The sequence below is a fragment of the Trifolium pratense genome, linkage group LG4 (genome assembly GCF_020283565.1).
Source record: "Trifolium pratense cultivar HEN17-A07 linkage group LG4, ARS_RC_1.1, whole genome shotgun sequence".
Classification (NCBI taxonomy): domain Eukaryota; kingdom Viridiplantae; phylum Streptophyta; class Magnoliopsida; order Fabales; family Fabaceae; genus Trifolium; species Trifolium pratense.
Window position 1 is genome coordinate 48,374,434 of NC_060062.1, and position 15,520 is coordinate 48,389,953.

A 15,520-nucleotide genomic window follows, 5' to 3' on the forward strand; every position below is an offset into this window, starting at 1 on the left:
TATTGATGAATGAATGATCATATGTTAATATATAGTAGGCATGGCAACGAGCGGGGACCGGTTGGACCACCTTCGTCTCCGCCTCCTTTTACCACCCTCGATATTAGATTTTGTCGAAAATAACAATTGACTACCTACCCTTATTTCTAGTGGGAAATGGATTCCCAACTCCACCCGTAGAAACTATCAAAAGAATCTTCTGAAAAAAAATCAATATCTAGATGAATTTCACTAATACGTATACTAATGAAACACATTAAACATAGATGACAATTAAATAATTAATAAAGACGGAATTGCAATAATATAATAATCAATTACATGAATCAAGTAGTTCTAGGGAAGTTCATCTACTCAACCTAACCTAAAGGGACTTAGCTAATTTCTGAATGAATAATTATAAAGGAGGAGAGCTCTATTTATAGCTTTTTGGACTTGAGCTTCAAGGCATATCGTGGTACGTTGGATGCATCGTGTGGCCATTGTGGCACGATGGAAAAGATTTGTTTCAAATAAATTACAGATTTTGTTCTTTTCTTGGGCGCTAAGTTTCCTCCCATCGTGGCCACGATGTAATCCATCGTAGCCACGATGACGTCCATAATTAGATTTTTGCTTCAACACGAAAGTTGTAGCTCTTTGTATTAGCTTTCCAACGCATGGTTACGGGCCTCGATCCGATACTCGTAGCTACAGTTATATTGTTTTTGGTACGATGTGGTATATTGAGAGTATTTCTTTCTTTTTTGCCCTTTTTTATGCATGTTACACTTTTCTTATTTCTTGGTCAAGTAACTTCATAACTTTAGGTATTTGCTTGCATTTATTCTTCAATCACTACTAAAAATTAATCTAAAACACTACTAAAAACATCTTATAACTGACCGTCATCATAGAAGCATATTAGAATATAATTTTTTTAAAAAAATATTTGGGAGAACCGTGGCCTTTATTAGTCCCCTTCTAACTTTATCTCTGCCCATATCCGTCCTCACATCCAAAGGCCAAAGTTATAAACAAAAGTGTTTAGTTTTTTTATATCTTTTCATTTTTTGCTTATGATTCCTTTACAATTTTATGAACGTAATCTCCTTTTTAGGTAATTTGAGGCTAGTTGACGTGAGATGTTATGAGACACAACTTTGTGATCTAAGGGAAAAGTGAGAGAAAGATATGTAGTACTAGTATTTTCTACCACTTCAATGAATGACGTTATCAACTCAAATGGTTCACTTCTAAAACGAATTTTTGTTGTCCAAATCACACTAATATAGATGATAGATTTGATTGGAGATAAGACAGGGTAGGGGGATGACAATAGGAAAGAGCATTTGTTCGAGTACTCGAAAAATTAAGGGTAGTCATCCAAGATATGTAAATGCCATTTTTGTGTTTTAAGAGTGGGCAAAAATATGAATTTGAATTCCATCGAAAGATGATCTTGCTATTTAGGAGTGAGATAAGTTAGGCTATGTTTTCTTTTCAAAAAAGTTAAATTTTGCTTTGTAATTTAGTTTCGTGTTTGTACGTGGCATCGTTTACCTATCATATAATGTGAGAAAATGTTATATAGACACATATCTTTGACAAATATACTTTTTCACTATTTTTAATATTATTTGTATATCTCGATATGCGTGCTTGTGAGGGGTGAAAAAATACATATCAACTTTATATCTTGAATTTATGTTGAAATAGCATGCCTCTACATGTGTGGGTGTACCGTGTATGGCTATGAATTTGGATTTGTTTTTATAATTTTTCTTCACCCATTTGGTTTCGCGTCTAAACGAAGTACGTGTTTAGAATAGTTTCTTGAGGCCCAATATCCTGCCCCTAGGTCTTTTGACGTGAAAATTGTGAAGCCACAAGTAGCTTCTACTTGGACGTGTGTGTACAAAGCTTCCATTGGCTTAATCTGCTTATGGCAGTGTTCTAGATACATCTGCATCTCACTTAAAAAAAAATAATCTGACAAGATTTAGAAAAATTGTTTAACGGTCTATTTACTATTATTTTACAAGCATCTTCATCACTTATAAAATAATAGTAAAGTAGGCCGATAAACAATAAAAAAACTATATTGAAAATAATTTATAATATTGTTAAGTGCAATACATTTACAATGAAAATTGTCTACTATTCATTTCTTAAAAATGTGTTAAAATAATATCATTGTCAATTGTTTCAAAAACATCTCTTTATACAAAAGTTACAAGATAGTCATTTAACCACTGATCACTCATTTTGTTACATAGCTGACTTATAGCTGAAAAAACATGTTCCACGTTTGCAGTTCCTACCGGCAAAACTAAAGCCAACTTCAAAAGCTTATAAATCATATCAAATGTATTGCACTTATTTGTATCCACAAGTATTGTACTTATTGGTCAAGTTGGGTAGAATTTCAGGTTGAGACTCACTTGGATGTTGAGTTCTTGATGGTTGTAGATTAACCGAAAAAATAGCTTTGTCTCTAGAAATCATGGACAAAAATTTATTCATCTTATAAAGAGAACAATCATATATGAAATCATTTCATGAAGATGTAAATAAAAGAAAGGTCATGTTTAAGTCTTGGATCAATTCACGTAAAAAAAAAAGTCTTCAATCAATTCATTATTGAACCTTTTAATACTTGTAACAAAAACTCAAGACATTGGAAGAGGCTAAATTAAGATAGAATGATGAATTTTATTAGTCTATCAAAACATAAAGGCATGTTAAGGAGGTAAAAACAATCAAAGGCAATAATATAGATAGAAAGCAAAAAGTAGGAGCTAAAACAACACAACCAGGAGGGTAAATTAAGAGTAAATTTTGGTTTTTAGAAACCGAAATTTGTTTTCAAGGCAAAAAAAAACTTCGGTTACTTCGGTTTTTACAAACCGAAGTTTTTTCAAGGTCAAAATTAGAAATTCAGGGGGTATAAAAAAAACACGGGGGTCGGGAGGGAAATCATCTTTTGAGAATTTGTATAAAACATGGACCAAATTGGCTAGACCAAAATGAATACAGAAAAATGGTTGATTGGCCTCTGGGTTGTTACTTAGGTAATATAGAACTAAATTGTGTAGAGGAGAACAAAATATATTGATCCTTGGTGATAAAGATCCTGCTTCCAAGATATAGATCTAAACACATTGAGTAACTTAGAACCATCACATGGTTGCATCTATAACCCCTGAATAGCTAGCTACATTGATGCCAAAGTCAACAAAAATATATGCCTTAGTGTTGCAAATAATGATCCACTTAGAGGCTCTAACACCATATCAAAGACTTAACTCTTATAAATGCTAGCTCAAGAGCCTTGCTAGAAATATATTTGCAAATAATGATCCACTTAGCTATAAGATACATTGTTGCGGAAAAAGAAGAAAAAAAAAAAAAGCTAAGATACATTGTATGGCAGAGTAGATTCAACGCACCATCTGAAATTGAGTTAGCACAAATTAATTATTCCTGTTGTAAGCTACATATTTGTAATCTTGAATTGATGTATATATTTTTTTTCAATGGCCTTGAATTGATGTATATAAATTGACATTATGTTGAGTGATCTAATTAATCACCGAAGCATATTCAAAACCATTTCATCCTATATATTTTAGCAAACTACTACCTACGATCTTTTTTATAAGAAATAATTGACTTTTTAGGTTTGTTAAATAATTTATATATCTGATTTATATTATTGATCAAATAATTAGAGGTTTGTTCAAATTCTGTAATGCTATAGTGCTACTATCTGATAATTAATTCCTCAGACAAAACCAGCATTTCACTGTGCAATATTGCACAGGATAAGGACCAATTAATGCGCCACTTTACATGATTTTTCTGAATGTTATTAATGCATCACAATTCTCTCTCTTCACTCCAATAACCACTCTCTTTTCTCTCTCTTTATCACAACTGCATCACTCTTTGTCGTTCTCTTTCGTCCCCGCACACTGTTAGCTTCTTTCTCCAATTTTTTCCAAATCCAAATTTTTGTTCTTGAGTTTCTGCAATTTTTCCAACTCTTTGTTATTTATTCTGCAATTGAACAACACAATATTTTGGTTTTTGTTGCCTCTTTCTTCTAATTCCAGCAACAACAATTCCTTTAATTAAGTTGTAAATTTAGCTAAATTCTAATATGGACCACTTCATCAAGTGGTCCATGGTGGACCAGTCATGAATAACATTATAACGAATACGAATTTTATAAAATCTATCCGTTGGATTGAAAGTTTACATCATATAGATCATCTATAGAAAAATTTAGAAAAATTGAAAATCAATTGATATGTTATTGAGACACATCAAGATTAACGGTTTATTAAATAACGTAAATCTTGATGGGTCTCAATAACATATCAAATAATTTTCAAAAAATTTTAAAAAATTTATGGATGATCTATACGATATAAACTTTCAATCCAATAGTGAATTTCGTAAAATTCATATTCGATAGATCACTTATCCACGGTGGACCACTTGTAAGGTGGTCCAACGTAGCATTAGCCATAAATTTAATATTAAAAATTTACACCACCACCAAACAATCTTCAATTTCAATAAAAAATCTTCAACAATCTTCAATTTGGTGTATCGTCCTCATAAGACTCTCCACCGATGCAATCAAGTTGATCTCAATAGCCATCAACCTGATTTTAATACGGCGGTTGTTGAGGTCGGTTCAATATGGATCTGTTAAGCAAACTGCTTGGTTGGGAGGTCTGTTTAATATTAGTTTTAACAGATCCACTAATTTTAATAGATAACTACCTAAAAGCAGTGTTATGGAGAAATAGAGAAGAGGAAGAATATCGTAAAATACAATGTTTGAACGTGAATATGATTGTCATTAGAAATTGTTTTGGTTTTAATCTTTGTAATGTGTTCTTGTTGGAATTATTGCATCATTTTACCGACAGTCTTTTTCAATTTTGAATGAATTTTTCCACGTAAAATATCCACATCAACTAAACTACAATTACCTATCTATCAAAAAAAAAAAACTACAATTACCTAAGAATTTACCAAATTACATAATCCATTTTTCTTCTTGTCTTCACGTGATATGGGCTCGGCCCAATTACTTACTCACCACACGGGCTTGGCCCAATCACTTACTCGACACACACTTGTTTCTTTTTATTTGTTTCTCCCTGTTTTCTTCTTTTTTATTTTTTTTATAATTTGGTGGGTTCCACTTGGGAGTATGTCTTCTTTTTTTCAAATTAAAAAAATAAAAAAGAAATGTGTGACATACTTTATCCCTTCATAATATATATGAGGATATTTATTCCACAATCAATAATAACAAATTACATAAGTAAATTTGCATGTGATACCCACGAACTTAGATTCTCTGCCGTCAGGGAAATCCTGCAGTCATGCAGTCACACTACTTTGATAATCCAAATTCAAAGCTCACCAAATAAATAAAAGACATAAATAAAATGGCTGATTGAGATTTATCTGCAGTCACTATTTGACGGTGATTGTAGGGAATCCATTTTCGATACCCACAATTAACTTGCGACAAACTTTTATTTTACATGCATATGACTTGTTCTTATTAGTTGATGAGTAAATACTTCAAATTATGAAGGAGTAGTTTAATTTCTCATTATATATGTGTCACATATTTGATGAGTATCGTTTTAATATTGCTCGATCAATTAAATACCTTAATATTTATATCAAAGTTTCATGGGAAACCAGTAAACAACATGTGCTACTCCAAAATTTAATCAAGGCACCCAACACATATATACCTTTATGAACGCATGGTTACATGAGACAACATTTAAACAGCTAAGGCAATAGCTCTAGAGTGTGGGATACTGGCTTCAATTGAAGATGTTGTTGACCCAAATATATAAAGACTCTATTGTGGCAACTGTGACTTAAGGGTGCTTTTGATCTGTTAAAAAATAGGGGACTGGACTGGATAACTTTTGTTATATCCTGTTTGATTTGAAACTGGTTATGAGACTGGACAAATTAGGCAGCAAAGGACAGGACAAAAACAAGTTTTTTTGTCCCTCATCGAACTACATGACAATTTTTTGTCCACAGTACAACTATAAAAAATACAAAAATACTCATTTTATTTTCGAATATAAAAATATTATCGCCATATATCTCTGTGGTACAGTTTTGTCATGTCATGTATTATCTTGTTCTGTCCTGTACTGTTCTGTCCAGTTCTTGCTGTTTTACGAATCAAACGCACCCATCTCACATTGCTTAGAAAAGTGGAGGTTAAACATTTTATAAGTGAGAGTACCCATAAACCTAACACCTTATGGTTTTGGGTTAAAGTGTGGTGTCCAACTCACTTGTAGAGTTGTTCTTGAACTCAATGTGGATGATCCCCCGGACTGCCCCCTTGTGATGACCCAACAGTGGTATAAGAGCCGATGGTTCGACGAAGGGTTAAACTGGATCCTTGTATCGAAAGTCTTCCTGACAAAGGTGGTCAGGCGGCGGGTCCCGTTGAGTAGTGTGGCTAACGGCGGTACAAGTGTAGGATGAAGAAAGCTTCCGCTTAAGGGGGAGCATATCCTAGAATAGATGGACTCACACTTGAGGGGGAGATTGTTGTGGCAAGTGCGAATTAAGTCTCATATTGCTTAGAAAAGTGGAGGTTTGACACTTTATAAGTGAGAGTACCCATAAACCTAACACCTTAAGGTTTTAGGTTAAAGTGTGGTGTCCAACTCACTTGTAGAGTTATTCTTGAACCCAATGTGGATGATTCCCCGGACTGTCCCCTCGTGATGACCCAAAAGAGTCATTATAGGTACATGTTATCTGATGTATATGAAAATGAAAACAATCTTCTAATGATTTTCATACAAATGCATGCAATTGTTAGTTTTTTTTTTACCACATTATCACATGTAGTGTATTTACAAAACAATAATCTTTCCTGGAAATGGTTCCTTTCACGTATAATTTCCACATGTGAGAGACTCATTCAAAATAAGAGAGAAATACATGAAAGGGTAAATATAATGAATTTGAATGGTGAGAGGTTACACTTTAATATCCTCATGTGAAAATCACATTTTGATAATATATTTCCTTCTTTCTCTTATGTGATATATGATGCATAAAAAAGATAAACTTTTTAATGTTTGGAGTTTTTTTTTCTTTCTTAAAGTTTCTTTTCAAATCAATTTTTTATATAAAAAATTAGGGGTGTACATGGATCTCCGGTTGATCCGGTCAAACCCACCGAATCCAACCCAAAAAAGTGAGTTGGGTCGGGCATGTGGGTGGATACGGATTTCAAAAATGAAAAACCCATAAAAAAATGTCGGATTCCGGATAAAACCGGACCCAACCCAAAAAACTCACTTACCCACTAGTGCTATGTTTTTCTAAATATTTTTTACAAAAATACTAAAGATTTTCCAATTTGATCATTAAATATTTTTATATTGAAAATAAGTTATACTATTTTTTAAGAAAATAGAAAGATTGAATAATTTTTATAAACAAATATGATAATTTATCGCACTATTTAAAAAATAAAATGAAAAGCTAGAATAATTTTCATAAACATATATTATAATTCACCGTTTAGCCATTTGATATTAAAAAAAGCAAAAAAAAAATATTTGGGTAGCAAACTATCTAACCCGTAAATTAGTGGGTTTAAATGAAAAATAGGTGATTATTTTTTATAGTGAAAAAATTTACACTATTTTTCAAGAAAATACAATGATTGAGTTATTTTTATTAAAAAATATAATGATTCGACATTTAAATATTTAATATAAAAAAATAGAAAAATAATTTGGGCAACTCACTACCCAACCCAATTCAACCCGGAAATTAGTGGATTTATCCAACCCGGCCCAATGTTAAAATGGGTGGTTATTTTCCTCGACCCAATCCGGAGTATCCTATGTGGTTCGAATTTTAGTTTTAGTCAAATTCAACTCAATCCGGCCCAAATACACCCCTATAAAAAATGATACGATAAGTAACCTTTAACAAATTAAACACTTTAAGAATTCCATTTTTTTATAATTATATATCTTTCTTTATGTTATGTGACATCTCATATGTATATAAAAAAATGTTCTTTATGTTGAAGTAGTGTTTTTTATTATCTTAAAAGTTTCTTTACAAATCAATTTTTTTATAAAATGTGATATAATAAGTAACTTTTAACAAACACTTTAAGAATTTTTTTTATATTTACTTATAAATACATTTTCTTATATTTATAAAAAAGTTATATAAAAAATGAAATAATAAGTAACCTTTAATGGAACATTGGACGGTTGTAAATTTATTTTATAATCCCTTAACTTAATTTTACGTAAAAATTTAGTCCTTTAACTTTTTTATGCCATTTTAGTCATGTTTCAATATGAATTTTAAGCTTTAAATATTTATAGGAATTCGGTACTCGATTTTGTTTATTGGAAAAAACTGTTATATCCATTGTTATAAATATTTCATTTAACTTTTATGAATTTTCAATATAATTTTTTTTTATTGAATTTTAAAATTTGATTAGGATGATTTAGTACTTGATTATGAATTATCTACTAATTAAAATTTTGTTACATATGATATAATTAATAATGGTTCCATGAAGAGTTAAAATTCTATAAATACAATGAGTAGTAATCGTTAAAAATTTCAAGTGCAAAGTAAAAGGACAGATTTGAGAGAAAAAAATAAAAGACTTCATGAATGTTCAAAAGGAAGAAAGAGCGGAAGACTCATTGAAATTGCTGATGGAAGGTGAAAAGGGAGAAATAGTTGAAGACTCGTTTGACAAGATACAACATCAAAATGATAATGAAGAAGAAGTTTCATCAAAAGTACCGATGATTTTTGATTAAAATTAACATGCAGATTATGAATTTAATTTAAACAAATTTTCCCAACATATTAAGCTTCTATTAGTGATTAGAAAGATGTTAATTCTTGCTAAGATTTGTTGAAAATTTTGTTACTTTTTATTTTGGAATTTTTTATTTTGGATTTAAAGTAAAGATCGAACAAGTTTAAATCAACGATTGCAACTTTGAATTAACAATTGTGTCTAGCACTGCATTAATTTATATGAAATACATATTTTGCTTAGCCTTAACCTTGTTTTACATATTTTTCATTTTTTTGAATTAGGTGTGGTTTATTGTGTAAAAAAGCTTTGATGTTTTGACTTCTTTGAATTCAGTTTATTCATGCTAATAGCATAAAAATAAAAAGGATAAATCTGCGAACAAACTCACAACATCCATGTTAATATCATAATACGGCAAATTGCATATGCTTACAAATATAACTATATTGAAGTGTCTGAAATATTCATGCTTCCGGATCTGTAGCATCAATAACACCAAAGTTGACATTGATTTGATCTGCACTAGATCAGAACTACTCCTTCAACCTGAAACAAATGAACATCGCACAAAAACGAAAAAACAAATACACCACACAAAGATGTGACAACAAAATATATCGTACGAAGCCGGAAAATCAAAACAAACAAATATGTGAAAATCACATGTATTTATTATAATGAGAAAGAAAAACAATTTGGAGGGGTGATTTCAAGCCAAAATGGACCTTAAATCACCATCTTCGATAACCTTAAATCAGGCCAATGGGTTGGATACTTATGGTATAAAAAAAATCTAAACATAGTTTAATCATATTAGAAAAGAGATTAAACTTTTTTTGGACCAATAGAATGATCAAACTTTGTATACAAAAAAAAAAAAAAAGATCAAACTTTGGTCGACTATAGAAACAAATTTCTGGTGATTGCTCATTGAAAGTTGCGGCAAGTAAGGTTTTAAATAAAGGTCCGTTACCGCGAAAAAGGCCGCGATAAAAAGGTATTGACGCCTACCGTTATCGTTTTTCACCGTTTTTATATGGTGAAAAAAAATCACACCGAAACGTCGTTACAGCCGCGACGAAACACCGATACAGCCGCAAAGAAACGCAATACGACCACGACAAAATGCTAATAGATAGAGACTTCTATTTTTTCCGATAGAAATGCATAAAAATCACATTTTTAATTCAAATATGAACATAAATTATAAAGTTTTATATCTTTTTAACTCTTTCCAAGTTCAAAACTTTACATTTATCTCATATTTAAGTTGTTATACATATATCATAGTACAAATAATTTTAATAAGATTTGTGCGATATTGTGATTAATTCACACCGCGACGACCGTATTTCATAACGCAACAGCCGAAATCGCAAAATCCTTGACGCGACCGTGACCGCGACCGCTATTTAAAACGTTGACGGCAAGCAATCACCATATTATCTCAAGTCTTGATATTTATTCTTGTGGTAGATAGCTAAGCCGAATCCAACAAAACAAGAAGTCAAGTCAAATCAACTCATATCATATTTCTAGTAGGTCATGCATTTTGTAACTATAAGAGTGAAAGCTAATAAGTACCAAATCAATTTTACAAAACTTGACGCTTAATTCATTAGTTGAACACAACATCCATGAATTGAATGTCATTTCCCATTGCCTCCAAAATCTTGTAAGGAAGACACACTTGAAGGTCTATACTGCCTTCTTCTATTCCAGCAAAGACACTAACAATTCCATTTATTTTATATGAACTACGAACTGCCACAGGCTTTCCCCATCCAAAATCATTACCATAAACATCAAACCAAGGAGAACTGCTAATGAGTAACAAATTAGTATCCGTCGTGCTAGCTTGCCTAACAAAGGTTGGATTTCTTAACCAAGACTCGTATTGATTCTTCAACTTTTCATCAGAATGTGAAGCAATTAACTTGTTCATCTCGCAAGCGCCTTTACAAAGTCCACCTAACTCCAGCAACTCTCCGGCTTTCATTTTAACTATACAACCTATAATTGCGTTTCCAAAATAATCTTCTGGCAATGGTGGAACAAATCTTGGTCTAACTCCTATCATGAATATGTTATGGACTTCTTCTTGAGGGTCAACTTGTTTGCAACGGATCACAGAGCACCAAAGGTGAGTTAAAAGCGCTTGTAGGGAAGATATTTTGATTGTACAAGTCTCTGCGTTGACTTTCAATTTCAGTTGCATGATTTTCTCCTTTGTGAAGTGGAATACCCTCTCTGATAAACTGAGTTTTTCGCCATCAAAGTGATTCTTTTGCGGCTCCATAGTGAAAGGAAATTGTATGGGACGTTGAATATCGTTTGGAAACCAATGCTCGAGGGTTGGGAGTTTGCTTATTTGGTGATGACAACCATTGCGTGAAATTTCAGCCCATGAATTGATGAAATGCCACAGTGACTTTCCATCAACAACAACATGGTTGAATGTGCAACCAATAAAGACACCGTCAACTAGCTCCGTGACTTGAACTCCTAATAATGGTTTTGACGTGCCTTCGTAGTTTCTAACTCCGATGAAAGCAAAAAATGAACCGACAATTGGAGGAACGTAGGTTGGTCCTAGAATGTCAGCAACACATGTATTCTCTGCTATCGCATGGATAAAGAGCACACCTGCATTGCTGCATGTTACGGAACACGAGACCATGTTGTCTCTGTGTTCCGTTATTTTGAGACAGCCAGCAAGAGGTTGGAAAAAGGCAAGGGCAGAGGATAAAGAGTCTCTCAACCGTTGGATTTGGTTTGCCACTGCCTGATGGTGATAAAGAAGACCCTTTTTATTGGTTGAAGCAGGTAGAAACCGAAGATCCCATGGAGTCAAATCTATTTTCACGATCACTTGATTTTGGTGCCTTGATTGTATCCGTGGAGAGGACTCGTACGACAGCACCCATTTATATATTTATCAGAACTGCTATATGGCACGATGAATTGCATCAACCTTACCACCAACATCTTGATCTCAATACCATAGCCACCATTATTTTATCTGTGGGAATACTAGTGGAGGAGGATCTTCTATCTTCTCTATGGTATAGTGTATAGTGTGTGGGGCTGGGGCATGAGCACATGGTTTCCCGTGGTTTGATGGAAAAGCATAGGGAAAAGGACAAAGCTTTAATGGTGAAGGAATCAAGGAAGTGGTTGAGAATTTTTGGACAGAGAGAAGTTGGGAACCAAAGGGTGGAGGTGACTTATTTTTCTGCTTATGATAGCCAGCTGGAGACGTGTCATGCTGTGATGATGGATCCGGATTCTCTCCTTCTCTCTCCTTCTCCAAATTCAACCCGTTAGATCAATCTTGTAGTCAAAATATATTTTGACAATAAAAACTGGAAAACAATCTTTTGACTTCTCCTCATTCCTCACATGCTTTTCAATTATTAATTTCAATATGATCCTAAATTAAAAAATTACACAACAAATTAAAATAAAATGATTGTCATTCATTCAAATATATCAGAATATCATTGATCAGCAAAGAGTTATTGGATCTTTAATGTATATATCTTAATGTGAATCATTCGCAATCAAACTAACATCTTCAAAATGTATATCCTATTACAAAACTTAAACATCTAGATCTCTCTTTATCTTCAAAATCCTGCATTTCTTCATCGATATCATCATTATTCACCATCTGCAAAATAAAATTACTATAATTAAAGGAAATTGCTTAATAGTATGTGAGAGTATGATTCACGAAAATATGTGAATGACGTGGTTTGAAATTGGGAAAAATTTCGGCTAACTCTTTGACCAATTTCTCTTCATATTTCCTTATTTAAAATTATTTAGAAGATGTAACTACGAGACAGTACAATAAAATTGATTCACTCTATTGTTAGATTCTTTATCTAGCTTCACCACTCTCCGCTTTTTGTTTCCTCCCATATGTTTCTTCCATCATGGCTCCATCAAACTAGCTAGTGAGGGTTACCGACCAGGAGGATTACAATATGTAAGCAAAGATCAAATACACGAATACATAAACACCAAGACAATAAGTCGTTTTTTACAAAACGCAATAAGTTTTTTGAATAGTATAGAAATTGGTTTTGCACAGTTTTTGAATAGTATAGAATAATAAGAATTACTAATATGACAATACTAGATAAAATCTATGGACGCTACAGAACATATGCCAATACAAGATTTCATAACCAAACTATCGCTGCATATTTTTAACAAATTCTGTTATTTAAAAAAGTAATCAACATTCAGAGAATTCTAACCTCTGGAACCACAAGCGAATTTGTTGGTTGCTCAATTCCTTTGCGCCTTTACATAAGAGCCATACTTGTTAAGACAACACCCACCATGGGATTATTTTCACCTTCAATAAATACAGAACCACGAGATATTAGGAACAATATGCCATGACCAGTCTCGGTGATAATGTAGTATGAATTTTTTAAATTAAGATCAGGTAACACTATTTGAGCTAAGTCTAGATTTACAAAATTGAGAACCTATTCGAATACAAAGATCAGATCTTCATACCAGTGGGGTGAATGAAGTCCAAACTTGTCAATTGTTTCTGCAGCATTCATTGCAATGGGAAATTTGCATGAACAAGAACAACTGCAATGAAGGCAAATTTATGAGTGCCAAACTTAGTCCCAGCTTCATTGATACTAGCACGTACAATAAAATAATACATTGAATTATTAATCAAATACAATAGAATAGAATAATATAATGAGTCATTAATCAAATTTGAAATATACATAAAGTTTCAACTTCTGCAGTAGAAACTCTTTGTTCACAAGCAGCTTTAAGTTCATCAGATTATTTTACTCTTAACTCTAGACCTTTCCATGTAAAGCATTTTTCAGCTTTCGGCTCGAGTGAAAGCTTTACTTTCAGACTCTCTTAACATAAAAGGATAAACAAAAAAAAAGATGTGAAAAACCAAAACAAAAAAGTAAAACAATGCAGAAGCAGAAAACAAATTAATTAAGGATATTGTAAGTAAGAATTGAGGTACCATATAGACAAGTTAAAGCTTTACCTCAACTATTGTTCCTTACATTCCATAGACTAAGACATGAGCTTTGCCTGATCTTAAAACAGCAGGATCACAAGAAAACTAAAATAAAAAACAATAATGTTGTTGTGCTAAGTTTCTTCCTTAACTTGAAAATTGACAAAAATCTTAACCACATAAACACTACAATATATTCAAGAGGAAGAAAGAAAGAAACATAATATCTTCAAGAGGAAAAAAAAGAAGAAAAAATTAAGTCAAGATTTTATAAACTATTAGACCTTGTCTTTGCCATGATGCTATTAATCAGTCAGGTCTGTGTTGTTAGCGCGCTATAGTGGTGTAGCGTGGCAGCGAGTCCCTTCAACTGTTGAAGACGAATCACAATTGCAGCATGAGATATAAAATCCACAATGAATCCAACCTGTTATTATTCATTGTCAAAACAAACCTTTTATGTATTAATACACATGAAGAAAATAAAAAACAAAGGAGCTTATACTATATAATAGGAGTTAATTGTATATGTATCTATAGCAATCTTCAATGGATCTGAAATTTGAACATAAAAATTAAAGTGAGAACACATTAAAAACACAAGTACCCTTATGAAGTTCAACAAAACTTGATTCTTTAACAAAGATGATCATAGAATCAATCATCTCAAATCAGTATAGGCATCTTAATCAGTACCAATTATGCAGAATTCTCATAGATATTATAGCATGAAACAAAATGATACAAACTCAAATTACCTCTTGCATATTATTTTGCAATTTGCCACATACTCACTAGTTAACAGTTTTTACTGCAAGAGGAGTTAATGATATCAAAAGGCAAAAAACACAGACACAGATGTAATCAACTTGACGACAAACCTGTAAGCACATCAACTGAACGGATTAGGGTTCATGAGTTTAGGGAGAAGAATCAATTTTCTGAGTTTGTGAACACAATCAACACAACGAAACGAATTAGGGTTTAGTTTGTGTTTTCTTTTCGACCGGAATCGATTTTGAGAAGTAGATTCAATTTGGGGATGAACCAATATGAGAACAAGAATCAATTTGGGATTTTATGTTTTCGAGCTGCGTTCTTTTGGGATTTTATATATCCTACCACAACGGTTTACAAAAGAGTTGCCTTTGGGACCAGGATCACCTGCAGTTGAATTAAACTGCAGGATCACACAGCAAACTTGTTCTATTTTTTTTGAACCTCTACAGAACGGTTTTTTTACATCCCAAAATTTAGGCGTTGCGGTAGGCCTAAAATGTTGTAGTGGTCATGCTCATGGAAATCAAGTCACGTACAACTTTCATGTCAATTTTTCTTGATGTCAATTTTCCAGCTTTGTCAAGCATACGTTTGCTAACATTACCATCTTTGTTTTTCTTCAATTTCTTACACCTGCCTATATGAGGTTTCAAAATGATGTTCCAGCTTCTCTACCACCACCTAAGAGTAAAACATATCAATAATTATTAACTAGTCACAAAAACAACTTAAAAACAAGCATGATCACTATCTTCTAATACGCTAAGACAAAGTAAAAGATAGTGAAAACGATTACAAGTATGAATTCAAATCGCAAGCATGGCCTTTAAAAAAATCAAAATAAAATA

The 15,520-nt window shown here is 32.4% G+C and overlaps 1 long non-coding RNA gene and 1 pseudogene across 12 annotated transcripts; both read right to left on the reverse strand.

The window, feature by feature from the left end:
• Nucleotides 1-10,379: 10,379 nt before the first annotated feature.
• Nucleotides 10,380-12,100, reverse strand: LOC123920810 (annotated as a pseudogene).
• A 230-nt stretch (nucleotides 12,101-12,330) lies between these two features.
• LOC123920811 lies at nucleotides 12,331-15,039 on the reverse strand. 12 transcript variants are annotated; one of them, XR_006813774.1, is made up of 6 exons: nucleotides 14,774-15,039; nucleotides 14,177-14,319; nucleotides 13,920-13,966; nucleotides 13,409-13,489; nucleotides 13,141-13,241; nucleotides 12,331-12,545 (listed from the first exon to the last, which is right to left on the reverse strand). It is a non-coding gene; the product is annotated as an uncharacterized LOC123920811 (long non-coding RNA). The 12 variants fall into 12 exon arrangements; XR_006813773.1 differs by having other exon boundaries at nucleotides 13,409-13,779; XR_006813767.1 differs by having other exon boundaries at nucleotides 13,920-13,971.
• Nucleotides 15,040-15,520: the final 481 nt, after the last annotated feature.